This window comes from Oncorhynchus gorbuscha, unplaced genomic scaffold (genome assembly GCF_021184085.1).
Source record: "Oncorhynchus gorbuscha isolate QuinsamMale2020 ecotype Even-year unplaced genomic scaffold, OgorEven_v1.0 Un_scaffold_2207, whole genome shotgun sequence".
NCBI lineage: Eukaryota > Metazoa > Chordata > Actinopteri > Salmoniformes > Salmonidae > Oncorhynchus > Oncorhynchus gorbuscha.
Genome location: NW_025746776.1, coordinates 27126 through 40935, shown reverse-complemented (window position 1 = coordinate 40935; position 13810 = coordinate 27126). Strand labels below are relative to the sequence as shown.

General features: G+C 40.6%; 14 non-coding genes across 14 annotated transcripts; 4 read left to right on the top strand and 10 right to left on the bottom strand.

Moving 5' to 3' along the window:
- Positions 1-257: 257 nt before the first annotated feature.
- Positions 258-329, bottom strand: trnaq-cug. The gene has a single exon. It is a non-coding gene; the product is annotated as a tRNA-Gln (tRNA).
- Positions 330-445: 116 nt separating this feature from the next.
- On the bottom strand, positions 446-517 carry trnaq-uug. Its single transcript has one exon. It is a non-coding gene; the product is annotated as a tRNA-Gln (tRNA).
- A 589-nt stretch (positions 518-1106) lies between these two features.
- Positions 1107-1178, bottom strand: trnaq-cug. The gene has a single exon. It is a non-coding gene; the product is annotated as a tRNA-Gln (tRNA).
- Positions 1179-1294: 116 nt separating this feature from the next.
- Positions 1295-1366, bottom strand: trnaq-uug. Its single transcript has one exon. It is a non-coding gene; the product is annotated as a tRNA-Gln (tRNA).
- A 586-nt stretch (positions 1367-1952) lies between these two features.
- Positions 1953-2024, bottom strand: trnaq-cug. Its single transcript has one exon. It is a non-coding gene; the product is annotated as a tRNA-Gln (tRNA).
- Positions 2025-2642: 618 nt separating this feature from the next.
- Positions 2643-2714, bottom strand: trnaq-cug. The gene has a single exon. It is a non-coding gene; the product is annotated as a tRNA-Gln (tRNA).
- Positions 2715-2830: 116 nt separating this feature from the next.
- trnaq-uug lies at positions 2831-2902 on the bottom strand. The gene has a single exon. It is a non-coding gene; the product is annotated as a tRNA-Gln (tRNA).
- Positions 2903-3494: 592 nt separating this feature from the next.
- On the bottom strand, positions 3495-3566 carry trnaq-cug. The gene has a single exon. It is a non-coding gene; the product is annotated as a tRNA-Gln (tRNA).
- Positions 3567-3682: 116 nt separating this feature from the next.
- On the bottom strand, positions 3683-3754 carry trnaq-uug. The gene has a single exon. It is a non-coding gene; the product is annotated as a tRNA-Gln (tRNA).
- Positions 3755-4139: 385 nt separating this feature from the next.
- Positions 4140-4211, bottom strand: trnaq-uug. The gene has a single exon. It is a non-coding gene; the product is annotated as a tRNA-Gln (tRNA).
- A 4381-nt stretch (positions 4212-8592) lies between these two features.
- trnaq-uug lies at positions 8593-8664 on the top strand. Its single transcript has one exon. It is a non-coding gene; the product is annotated as a tRNA-Gln (tRNA).
- Positions 8665-8780: 116 nt separating this feature from the next.
- On the top strand, positions 8781-8852 carry trnaq-cug. Its single transcript has one exon. It is a non-coding gene; the product is annotated as a tRNA-Gln (tRNA).
- Positions 8853-9436: 584 nt separating this feature from the next.
- trnaq-uug lies at positions 9437-9508 on the top strand. Its single transcript has one exon. It is a non-coding gene; the product is annotated as a tRNA-Gln (tRNA).
- A 116-nt stretch (positions 9509-9624) lies between these two features.
- On the top strand, positions 9625-9696 carry trnaq-cug. Its single transcript has one exon. It is a non-coding gene; the product is annotated as a tRNA-Gln (tRNA).
- Positions 9697-13810: the final 4114 nt, after the last annotated feature.

Here is a 13810-nt window from a genome sequence, read left to right as displayed (position 1 = left end):
TGCATCCACTTGGAAATCCACATATTTCCAACACGAATGAAGTGACGAGTGTGAACAAAATATGAAACATTGTCAGTTCTTTGTGGGGCAGCAAGTTTTCAATTAAAAAACGTACCAGGGACTAATAGTATGCATTTACCGTAGGCTAACCATTTGTGCGTAACAAGAGTGCTTATCGACTCCCACCCACTTGTTTCTTTCACGCACAACTATTTTAAAGTTGACAGGGGAGGAGTGTGTCACTGCAAAATCATGGAAGGTCCTACCGAGATTTGAACTCGGATCGCAGGATTCAGAGTCCTGAGTGCTAACCATTACACCATAGAACCTCATACAGAGTAATTATTGTAGAGTTCCGATTTTCCTGTCCTTAGTACAGCGGATAAACAGCAGATTATGAGATTATTGGTTGGCCATGTGAATAATTCAGCACAAAAAAACAGGAAGGTTCTACCGAGATTTGAACTCGGATCACTGGATTCAAAGTCCAGAGTGCTAACCATTACACCATAGAACCATATTATAAGTCCAAATGGAAATTGAAAAAAAAAAAAATCTGCGTTTAATTTGCAACAGCGGACTGTCGTTCCTTCACGTGTTGCAAATACTTTCAACTGACAACAATATTTGGACAGCTATATTCTAGTTCCACGAGGCAAATTAATTGACATGGTAGGATCGTCCAAGATTTAAACTCGGATTGTAGGATTCAGAGTCCTGAGTGATAACCTTTACAGCATAGAACCCTTCAATACTCTGTGACGGGTTCAGATTTTACTGTCCTTGGTTCACCGGAAAAAAGATCAAATATTTTCTGGCCAGAAACGGTATCAACTGGGCTACCCTACCATGCATCCACTTGGAAATCCACATATTTCCAACACGAATGAAGTGACGAGTGTGAACAAAATATGAAACATTGTCAGTTCTTTGTGGGGCAGCAAGTTTTCAATTAAAAAATGTACCAGGGACTAATAGTATGCATTTACCGTAGGCTAACCATTTGTGCGTAACAAGAGTGCTTATCGACTCCCACCCACTTGTTTCTTTCACGCACAACTATTTTAAAGTTGACAGGGAGGAGTGTGTCACTGCAAAATCATGGAAGGTCCTACCGAGATTTGAACTCGGATCGCAGGATTCAGAGTCCTGAGTGCTAACCATTACACCATAGAACCTCATACAGAGTAATTATTGTAGAGTTCCGATTTTCCTGTCCTTAGTACAGCGGATAAACAGCAGATTATGAGATTATTGGTTGGCCATGTGAATAATTCAGCACAAAAAAACAGGAAGGTTCTACCGAGATTTGAACTCGGATCACTGGATTCAAAGTCCAGAGTGCTAACCATTACACCATAGAACCATATTATAAGTCCAAATGGAAATTGAAAAAAAAAAATCTGCGTTTAATTTGCAACAGCGGACTGTCGTTCCTTCACGTGTTGCAAATACTTTCAACTGACAACAATATTTGGACAGCTATATTCTAGTTCCACGAGGCAAATTAATTGACATGGTAGGATCGTCCAAGATTTAAACTCGGATTGTAGGATTCAGAGTCCTGAGTGATAACCTTTACAGCATAGAACTCAATACTCTGTGACGGGTTCAGATTTTACTGTCCTTGGTTCACCGGAAAAAAATATCAAATATTTTCTGGCCAGAAACGGTATCAACTGGGCTACCCTACCATGCATCCACTTGGAAATCCACATATTTCCAACACGAATGAAGTGACGAGTGTGAACAAAATATGAAACATTGTCAGTTCTTTGTGGGGCAGCAAGTTTTCAATTAAAAAACATACCATGGACTCATAGTATGCATTTACCGTAGGCTAACCATTTGTGCGTAACAAGAGTGCTTATCGACTCCCACCCACTTGTTTCTTTCACGCACAACTATTTTAAAGTTGACAGGGGAGGAGTGTGTCACTGCAAAATCATGGAAGGTCCTACCGAGATTTGAACTCGGATCGCAGGATTCAGAGTCCTGAGTGCTAACCATTACACCATAGAACCTCATACAGAGTAATTATATTATTATTATATTATAAGTCCAAATGGAAATTGAAAAAAAAAATCTGCGTTTAATTTGCAACAGCGGACTCTCGTTCCTTCACGTGTTGCAAATACTTTCAATGGACAACAATATTTGGACAGCTATATTCTAGTTCCACGAGGCAAATTAATTGACATGGTAGGATCGTCCAAGATTTAAACTCGGATTGTAGGATTCAGAGTCCTGAGTGATAACCTTTACAGCATAGAACCCTGTACTCAATACTCTGTGACGGGTTCAGATTTTACTGTCCTTGGTTCACCGGAAAAACAGATCAAATATTTTCTGGCCAGAAACGGTATCAACTGGGCTACCCTACCATGCATCCACTTGGAAATCCACATATTTCCAACACGAATGATGTGATGAGTTTGAACAAAATATGAAACATTGTCAGTTCTTTGTGGGGCAGCAAGTTTTCAATTAAAAAACATACCAGGGACTCATAGTATGCATTTACCGTAGGCTAACCATTTGTGCGTAACAAGAGTGCTTATCGACTCCCACCCACTTGTTTCTTTCACGCACAACTATTTTAAAGTTGACAGGGGAGGAGTGTGTCACTGCAAAATCATGGAAGGTCCTACCGAGATTTGAACTCGGATCACAGGATTCAGAGTCCTGAGTGCTAACCATTACACCATAGAACCTCATACAGAGTAATTATTGTAGAGTTCCGATTTTTCTGTCCTTAGTACAGCGGATAAACAGCAGATTATGAGATTATTGGCTGGCCATGTGAATAATTCAGCACAAAAAAACAGGAAGGTTCTACCGAGATTTGAACTCGGATCACTGGATTCAAAGTCCAGAGTGCTAACCATAACACCATAGAACCATATTATAAGTCCAAATGGAAATTGAAAAAAAAAATCTGCGTTTAATTTGCAACAGCGGACTGTCGTTCCTTCACGTGTTGCAAATACTTTCAACTGACAACAATATTTGGACAGCTATATTCTAGTTCCACGAGGCAAATTAATTGACATGGTAGGATCGTCCAAGATTTAAACTCGGATTGTAGGATTCAGAGTCCTGAGTGATAACCTTTACAGCATAGAACCCTGTACTCAATACTCTGTGACGGGTTCAGATTTTACTGTCCTTGGTTCACCGGAAAAACAGATCAAATATTTTCTGGCCAGAAACGGTATCAACTGGGCTACCCTACCATGCATCCACTTGGAAATCCACATATTTCCAACACGAATGAAGTGACGAGTGTGAACAAAATATGAAACATTGTCAGTTCTTTGTGGGGCAGCAAGTTTTCAATTAAAAAACGTACCAGGGACTAATAGTATGCATTTACCGTAGGCTAACCATTTGTGCGTAACAAGAGTGCTTATCGACTCCCACCCACTTGTTTCTTTCACGCACAACTATTTTAAAGTTGACAGGGGAGGAGTGTGTCACTGCAAAATCATGGAAGGTCCTACGGAGATTTGAACTCAGATCGCAGGATTCAGAGTCCTGAGTGCTAACCATTACACCATAGAACCTCATACAGAGTAATTATTGTAGAGTTCCGATATTCCTGTCATTTGTACACCGGATAAACAGCAGATTATGAGATTATTGGTTGGCCATGTGAATAATTCAGCACAAAAAAACAGGAAGGTTCTACCGAGATTTGAACTCGGATCACTGGATTCAAAGTCCAGAGTGCTAACCATTAGACCATAGAACCATATTCTAAACCCAAATGGAAATTGAAAAAAAAAAAAATCTGCGTTTAATTTGCAACAGCGGACTGTCGTTCCTTCACGTGTTGCAAATACTTTCAACTGACAACAATATTTGGACAGCTATATTCTAGTTCCACGAGGCAAATTAATTGACATGGTAGGATTGACAGGGGAGGAGTGTGTCACTGCATAAAGAAGGTAGGTCCTACTGAGATTTGAACTCGGATTGGAGGATTCAGAGTCCTGAGTGCTAACCATTACACCATAGAACCCCATATAGAGTCATTATTGTAGAGTTCTGATTTTCTGTCATTTGTACACCGGATAAACAGCAGATAATGAGATTATAGGTTGGCCATGTGAATAATTCAGCACAAAAAAACAGTAAGGTTCTACCGAGATTTGAACTCAGATCACTGGATTCAAAGTCCAGAGTGCTAACCATTACACCATAGAACCATACTCTAAATCCAACTGGAAATTGAAAAAAAAAATCTGCGTTTAATTAGCAACAGCGGACTGTCGTTCCTTCACGTGTTGCAAATACTTTCAACTGACAACAATATTTGGACAGCTATATTCTCGTTCCACGAGGCAAATTAATTGACATGGTAGGATTGTCCAAGATTTAAACTCGGATTGTAGGATTCAGAGTCCTGAGTGATAACCTTTACAGCATAGAACCCTGTACTCAATACTCTGTGACGGGTTCAGATTTTACTGTCCTTGGTTCACAGGAAAAACAGATCAAATATTTTCTGGCCAGAAACGGTATCAACTGGGCTACCCTACCATGCATCCACTTGGAAATCCACATATTTCCAACACAAATGAAGTGATGAGTGTGAACAAAATATGAAACATTGTCAGTTCTTGTGGGGCAGCAAGTTTTCAATTAAAAAACATACCAGGGACTCATAGTATGCATTTACCGTAGGCTAACCATTTGTGCGTAACAAGAGTGCTTATCGACTCCCACCCACTTGTTTCTTTCACGCACAACTATTTTAAAGTTGACAGGGGAGGAGTGTGTCACTGCAAAATCATGGTAGGTCCTACCGAGATTTGAACTCTGATCGCAGGATTCAGAGTCATGAGTGCTAACCATTACACCATATTACCTCATACAGAGTAATTATTGTAGAGTTCCGATTTTTCTGTCATTTGTACACTAGATAAACAGCAGATTATGAGATTATTGGTTGGCCATGTGAATAATTCAGCACAAAAAAACAGGAATGTTCTACCGTGATTTGAACTCGGATCACTGGATTCAAAGTCCAGAGTGCTAAACATTACACCATAGAACCATATTCTAAATCCAAATGGAAATTGAAAAAAAAAATCAGCGTTTAATTTGCAACAGCGGACTGTCGCTCCTTCACGTGTTGCAAATCCTTCACATGTTGCAAATACTTTCAACTGACAACAATATTTGGACAGCTATATTCTAGTTCCACGAGGCAAATTAATTGACATGGTAGGATCGTCCAAGATTTAAACTCGGATTGTAGGATTCAGAGTCCTGAGTGATAACCTTTACAGCATAGAACCCTGTACTCAATACTCTGTGACGGGTTCAGATTTTACTGTCCTTGGTTCACCGGAAAAACAGATCAAATATTTTCTGGCCAGAAACGGTATCAACTGGGCTACCACAAGTAGGTGGGAGTCGATAAGCACTCTTTACGCACAAATGGTTAGCCTACGGTAAATGCATACTATGAGTCCCTGGTATGTTTTTTAATTGAAAACTTGCTGCCCCACAAAGAACTGACAATGTTTCATATTTTGTTCACACTCATCACTTCATTCGTGTTGGAAATATGTGGATTTCCAAGTGGATGCATGGTAGGGTAGCCCAGTTGATACCGTTTCTGGCCAGAAAATATTTGATCTGTTTTTCCGGTGAACCAAGGACAGTAAAATCTGAACCCGTCACAGAGTATTGAGTACAGGGTTCTATGCTGTAAAGCAGGGGTGTCAAAGTCAAATGGACGGAGGGCCAAATGAAAAATTTAGCTACAAGCCGAGGGCCGGACTGTTCGAATGTTCATTGAAAATTTTTTAAATGACGCATATAGTCTAGTGAACCTAATTGAACCTACTGAAAACCTAACAAATATATTCCAATATGATCAGATAAATAAAGCAATATTTTCTTATGGCTCTGTCAGTAATCTTTAATTTTCAACAGACACAAAAGACAAATTTCCTTTATATAAAAATCCCCATAACATGAAAATTAAATGAAAGAAACCGGTATTCAAGGCACCATCAGTAGCCTATATTTTCTATTTTAGCAAAAGTGGGCTAAATTTACTTCAAAGAAAAAAACAATAATAGCAATTTTCTATCATCCACTCAACTGAAATATTTTTAAAATATAATTATTGAAATACAATAAAATAAAGTGCAAAAATCTATTAATCAAAAACAACACTTTGTTTAAGGAGAAGTAACATGCAGTGAAAACAAATATTAAACTTTAACTTTTAAACTTGAACTGAGTAAAAACTCTAAATATGTGATTGCACAGTAATGTTCACTTGTTTGAGGTTGAGGGTGATACTTGGTGGTGTCCCATCTTTTCCACAAGTTCATCAATGTTCGGGGTAAGGCTCTGAGCTGAGGAAATCCTCAGAATTGAGTGGAGGTGTTCAGCAGTAAGTCGACTTCTGTGTGATGTTTTGTTCAAGTTCATCAAAGAAAACAGTTGTTCACACAGGTATGTGCTGCCAAACATAGACAACGTTTGAGCAGCCTGGATGCGCAGCTGGGGCATTGTGTCGGGGAGGAAACGGGCGAACTCCGCAGCACCCACTGCCGCATATTTTGCCCTCAGTGCATCATTGCATTGGAGGTCAATCAACTCCATTTGGAGGTTTGGTGGTGAGCTTTCCACGTCAACAGCAAATGGGTTACCGAGCAGTTCCAACCTGCTTTTTTGTGCTTCAAAGTCAGCAAATCGGCGTCGAAAGTCAGCGGCAAGCATACCTATTTTATCAGCCAACTGTGCGCTCGGGAACGCACTGGTAGAGAGCTTCTCTTTCATGGTCTGGCAGCTGGGAAAGTGGCTCAAATTTTCTTTCCGCATCTGCGTCTCCCACAGAGTCAGTTTGGTTTTAAATGCCTTCACTGTACTGTACATATCAGAGATGACACGATCCCGACCCTGCAGCTGCAAGTTCATTGCATTCAGATGACTCGTAATGTCACACAGAAAAGCCATTTCACACAGAAACATTTCGTCTCGGAGTTGTGTTGTGTCTTTCCCTTTGCTGTCCAAGAACAGACAAATCTCCTCACAAAGCTCGAAACATCTTTGAAGCACCTTTCCCTGGCTTAGCCATCGCACCTCTGTGTGATAAGGCAAATCACCATGCTCCGTTTCTAACTCCGTCAGAAATGCCTTGAACTGGCGGTGATTCAAACCTTTGGCTCTGATAAAGTTAACTGTGCGCGTGATGATGCTCATTACATGCTCCATTTTCAAGGCTTTACCGCACAACGCTTCCTGGTGTATGATACAATGATAAGCTGTCAGCTCACCTGTCGCGTTTTCCTCTTGCATCTTTTCCCGTATCTTCGACACCAGTCTGCTCCTGTGTCCACACATCGCAGGTGCTCCGTCGGTTGTCAAACCCACGAGTTTTTCCCAAGGCAGCTCCATCTCATTTACACATCTTGACACCTCTTCATACAAATCATGCCCCGTAGTTGTGCCATGCATAGGACGTAAAGCCAAAAACTCCTCTGTCACGCTTAGGCTGGAGTCCACTCCGCGGATGAAAATTGACAACTGGGCAATGTCAGAAATGTCGGTGCTCTCATCCACAGCCAAGGAATATGCAATGAAATCTTTTCCCTTTTTCACAAGCTGCTCTTTTAGATTGATGGACAACTGGTCTACTCTCTCGGCAATGGTGTTTCTGCTCAGACTCACATTTAAAAAGAGTTGCCTTTTTTCTGGGCAAACTTCGTCACAAACTTTAATCATGCAGTTTTTGATGAAATCCCCCTCCGTAAATGGCCGGGCTGATTTAGCGATCTCTTCTGCCAAAATAAAACTGGCCTTGACAGCAGCCTGGCCTTGTGATTTGGCTTTTTTGAACAGAGCCTGTCGAGATTTGAGGCCTCGTTTTAATTCCTCTGCCTTTTGTAGCCTTTGTTCCATGTCCATATTCTTGTTGTTGTCCGCGTGTTTCGTTTCATAATGTCGTCTCAGATTATACTCTTTCAGTACCGCCACACTTTCTCCACACAGAAGACACACAGGTTTTCCAGCTACCTCCGTGAACAAATACTCCGACTCCCACCTTGTTTGAAACCCCGGTTCTCAGTGTCCACCTTCCGTTTTGCCATTTTTGATGGGTATCTGAAAGTTAATTTTACTGTGATGCTGACAACTGCTGTGCCAATAAATATTGAAATGAAGCAGCCTACTGCTCGGTGGGTCACCGTTGCATTGTGGGAAATGTAGTATTGGTGCGTGTAAAAGATCTGCGGGCTGCCGGTTGCTGCGGTCTGCGGGCCAGTTCTAATAATAAATCAAGATCATCCCAGGGGCCGTAAAAAACCTTCTCAGGGCCGGATGTGGCCCGTATTGACTCTGACATATGTGCTGTAAAGGTTATCACTCAGGTCTCTGAATCCTACAATCCGAGTTTAAATCTTGGAAGATCATAACATGTCAATTAATTTGCCTCGTGGAACTAGAATATAGCTGTCCAAATATTGTTGTCAGTTGAAAGTATTTGCAACACGTGAAGGAACGACAGTCCGCTGTTGCAAATTAAACGCAGATTTTTTTTTCAATTTCCATTTGGATTTAGAATATGGTTCTATGGTGTAATGGTTAGCACTCTGGACTTTGAATCCAGTGATCCGAGTTCAAATCTCGGTAGAACCTTCCTGTTTTTTTGTGCTGAATTATTCACATGGCCAACCAATAATCTCATAATCTGCTGTTTATCCGGTGTACAAATGACAGGAAAATCGGAACTCTACAATAATTACTCTGTATGGGGTTCTATGGTGTAATGGTTAGCACTCAGGACTCTGAATCCTGCGATCCGAGTTCAAATCTCGGTAGGACCTACCTTGTTTATGCAGTGACACACTCCTCCCCTGTCAACTTTAAAATAGTTGTGCGTGAAAGAAACAAGTGGGTGGGAGTCGATAAGCACTCTTGTTACGCACGAATGGTTAGAATACGGTAAATGAGTCCCTGGTAACTTTTTTAATTGAAAACTTGCTGCCCCACAAAGAACTGACAATGTTTCATATTTTGTTCACACTCATCACTTCATTCGTGTTGGAAATATGTGGATTTCCAAGTGGATGCATGGTAGGGTAGCCCAGTTGATACCGTTTCTGGCCAGAAAATATTTGATCTGTTTTTCCGGTGAACCAAGGACAGTAAAATCTGAACCCGTCACAGAGTATTGAGTACAGGGTTCTATGCTGTAAAGGTTATCACTCAGGTCTCTGAATCCTACAATCCGAGTTTAAATCTTGGAAGATCATAACATGTCAATTAATTTGCCTCGTGGAACTAGAATATAGCTGTCCAAATATTGTTGTCAGTTGAAAGTATTTGCAACACGTGAAGGAACGACAGTCCGCTGTTGCAAATTAAACGCAGATTTTTTTTTTTCAATTTCCATTTTGATTTAGAATATGGTTCTATGGTGTAATGGTTAGCACTCTGGACTTTGAATCCAGTGATCCGAGTTCAAATCTCGGTAGAACCTTCCTGTTTTTTTGTGCTGAATTATTCACATGGCCAACCAATAAGCTCATAATCTGCTGTTTATCCGGTGTACAAATGACAGGAAAATCGGAACTCTACAATAATTACTCTGTATGGGGTTCTATGGTGTAATGGTTAGCACTCAGGACTCTGAATCCTGCGATCCGAGTTCAAATCTCGGTAGGACCTACCTTGTTTATGCAGTGACACACTCCTCCCCTGTCAACTTTAAAATAGTTGTGCGTGAAAGAAACAAGTGGGTGGGAGTCGATAAGCACTCTTGTTACGCACGAATGGTTAGAATACGGTAAATGAGTCCCTGGTAACTTTTTTAATTGAAAACTTGCTGCCCCACAAAGAACTGACAATGTTTCATATTTTGTTCACACTCATCACATCATTCGTGTTGGAAATATATGGATTTCCAAGTGGATGCATGGTAGGGTAGCCCAGTTGATACCGTTTCTGGCCAGAAAATATTTGATCTGTTTTTCCGGTGAACCAAGGACAGTAAAATCTGAACCCGTCACAGAGTATTGAGTACAGGGTTCTATGCTGTAAAGGTTATCACTCAGGACTCTGAATCCTACAATCCGAGTTTAAATCTTGGACGATCCTACCATGTCAATTAATTTGCCTTAATTTGCCCTCGCCTCAGGCATCGCTGACTCCATAGCAGGAACTGGTTTGCTTCCCTCGCCTTAGGCATCGCTGACTCCATAGCAGGAGCTGGTTTGCTTCCCTCGCCTCAGGCATCGCTGACTCCATAGCAGGAGCTGGTTTGCTTCCCTCGCCTCAGGCATCGCTGACTCCATAGCAGGAACTGGTTTGCTTCCCTCGCCTCAGGCATCGCTGACTCCATAGCAGGAACTGGTTTGCTTCCCTCGCCTCAGGCATCGCTGACTCCATAGCAGGAACTGGTTTGCTTCCCTCGCCTCAGGCATCGCTGACTCCATAGCAGGAGCTGGTTTGCTTCCCTCGCCTCAGGCATCGCTGACTCCATAGCAGGAACTGGTTTGCTTCCCTCGCCTCAGGCATCGCTGACTCCATAGCAGGAACTGGTTTGCTTCCCTCGCCTCAGGCATCGCTGACTCCATAGCAGGAACTGGTTTGCTTCCCTTGCCTCAGGCATCGCTGACCCCATAGCAGGAACTGTTTATCGCCATCCTCTGTTTGAGCGTGTTGATAGGACGATGGGCTACTATTTTACTGCAAAAGCCAAGCAGGTTCTAGCTAAAGGTACATATTACCTCAATTACCTCGACTAACTTGTACCCTCTACACATTGACTTGTTACCGGTACCACCTGTATATAGCCTAAATATTGTTATTTTATTGTGTTAATAAAAAAAATATTTGGTAAATCTTTTCTTACCTGTAAGTAAGCATTTCACTGTGATGTCTACACCTGTTGTATTCAGCATTTATAATATAATAATAATAATAATAATAATAATAATAATAATAATATAATATAATAATAATATATAATAATAATAATAATAATAATAACAATAATAATAATAATAATATATAATAATATATAATGTGACCAATAAAATGAGATCAGTGTATTCAATGTCCAGAGAGCTAACCGTTACATAGACCCTGATACTGATGACAGCTGGGAAGTGGACAGATCCCTGGTTCACCAGACACAGCAGAGCCAAGTTCCATTGGCCCGGTACGGTTGTTGAACCTACGACCTTGGCCCGGTACGGTTGTTGAACCTACGACCTTGGCTTCGTCATATTGTTTTCATGTATGTTGTTATTATTGTACAAACTAAAGTTGTTTTGGTTTCTCCCAATCTAGTCTAAACAATAATTGAAAAGCCTCTCTCCATTCCCTCTTTTTCTCTCTCTCCTTCTCTCTCCTTCACCTTTCACCCTGTCTCTATCACATCATGTAGATGTAGTTTAGTCTTAGCTAAGGCATTATATAGAGTCAGTGATCTGTGGATGTATTTTAGTCTTAGCTGAGACATTATATAGAGTCAGTGATCTGTGGATGTATTTTAGTCTTAGCTGAGACATTATATAGAGTCAGTGATCTGTGGATGTAGTTTAGTCTTAGTTGAGACATTATATAGAGTCAGTTATCTGTGGATGTAGTTTAGTCTTAGCTGAGACATTATATAGGGTCAGTGATCTGTGGATGTAGTTTAGTTTTAGCTGAGACATATATAGAGTCAGTGATCTGTGGATGTAGTTTAGTCTTAGCTGAGACATATATAGAGTCAGTGATCTGTGGATGTAGTTTAGTCTTAGCTGAGACATTAAATAGAGTCAGTGATCTGTGGATGTATTTTAGTCTTAGCCCTCCCCCCGTAGTGCCCAGGCACGTGATAAGCCATGGCAAAATGTTTAGAATAGCAGCAAATTCGTTTTTAAAATGCAACTTTTTCTCTAAGCCTCATGGCAAAATGTGTTGATTTGCAGGAAATTAGCTTTAAAACAGCAACATTTTCTATCTGCCCCATGGCAATATGTGTTGAATTGCGGCCCTGTTTTTAACCTTCACATAGCAAAGAAACACGAGGACAACATCACATTTGAGTAGACTTTCCTTTAAATTCCACCAACTTCTATGCCTTGGGAACATGAATATTTCAGCACCTCACTCACAGTGCTCACTGCGCCCCAGGTGCTGTCACTGAGTGAGTCATTGAAACAGAATGAATAGAAAGGGAGTCGCCATTCATGTAAACGATGGCATTATAAGTGGACGTTGAGTTAACCAACGATTTATAAATGCACTAGATTACTATTTTGGGGTGGTTTGAAGCCACCGTGCAACCATCTTGGTAATCCCTCACTGTTGTAAAACTATCATGGAAGCTATAGAAATGCATTTTTTTATGTCTACATTTACGTTTTATCACTTTATTCTATTACAGATACCTTAACCCGGCATAGCTGGAAGAGGAACTGGCCACCCCTCAGAGCCTGGCTCCTCTCTAGGTTTCTTCCAAGGTTTTTTGGCTTTTCATGGGAGTTTTTCAAAGTCGCCATGCTTCTACATCTGCATTGCTTGCTGTTTGGGGTTTTAGGCTGGGTTTCTGTACAGCACTTTGTGACATCGGTTGATGCAAAAAAAATGTTTACATTTACATTTACATTTTACATTTAAGTCATTTAGCAGACGCTCTTATCCAGAGCGACTTACAAATTGGTGCATTCACCTTATGACATCCAGTGGAACAGCCACTTTACAATAGTGCATCGAAATCTTTTAAGGGGGGTGAGAAGGATTAAGGTATACTTTAAAACTATATTATGTGAGCTAAATATTAAAATACAAAATTAAAAATACATTTAAACATTTCCCTTAAAATATCATTGTTAGAGATGACTAAAGATACTGTCCCGACTACAACAGCAAAAAATACTTCAATACATGTAAATTTGTCCTTGAAACATTTTATTGAAATACTGTGGAATTCCGTTCATTCCTTTGGATGACTGCTCCTTCTGGGGAGTTCCAATATGGCCGACCGATGGCTTCAAAGACTCTCATTGGCCAATACATATCATCAGCAATCCAGCGTTTATATACATCATTTGAGTGTAGTCATTGGAGCCAAGCAGGAAGTAAAAGCAGAACGTGTACCATAGGAGGCTGGTGGGAGGACCTATTGGAGGACAGGCTCATTGTAATGGCTGGACTGGAATACATGGAACCGAGTTAAACATACAGTGTGTGTTTGATACCATTCCAGTGATTCTATTCCAGCCATTACAATGAGCCAATCCTCCTTAGATCCACCAGCCTCCTCTGAAGTGTACCCGTCAATATGTGCTGTGAATTGACCCTTCACTAAGCCCCACCACCTTAGTTACTGTTGCTAACTCTGACAAGTTTATTCTTTTATTTTCCCGTGAACATGAAGAAAAACATTGTGGTAACAGTAAGGAAACTCCCAAAAGAGGTACTCAGTAACTTTTGGTTTTGACACCATCCTATGACCTCTCCAGGTACAGACTGTCAGTATTAGGTGAGACCCAGGCATGCTGTTTTATCATTTATTAAATGACTTCATGCTCTCCTTTCTTCTTACTATTTATCTACCAATGACTTCATGCTCTCCTTTCTTCTTACTATTTATCTACCAATGACTTCATGCTCTCCTTTCTTCTCACTATTTATCTACCAATGACTTCATGCTCTCCTTACTTCTTACTATTTATCTACAATACTATTTATCTACCAATGACTTCATGCTTCTCTATTTATCTTGACTTCTTACTATTTATCTACCAATGACTTCATGCTCTCCTTTATTTATCTTGACTCACTATTT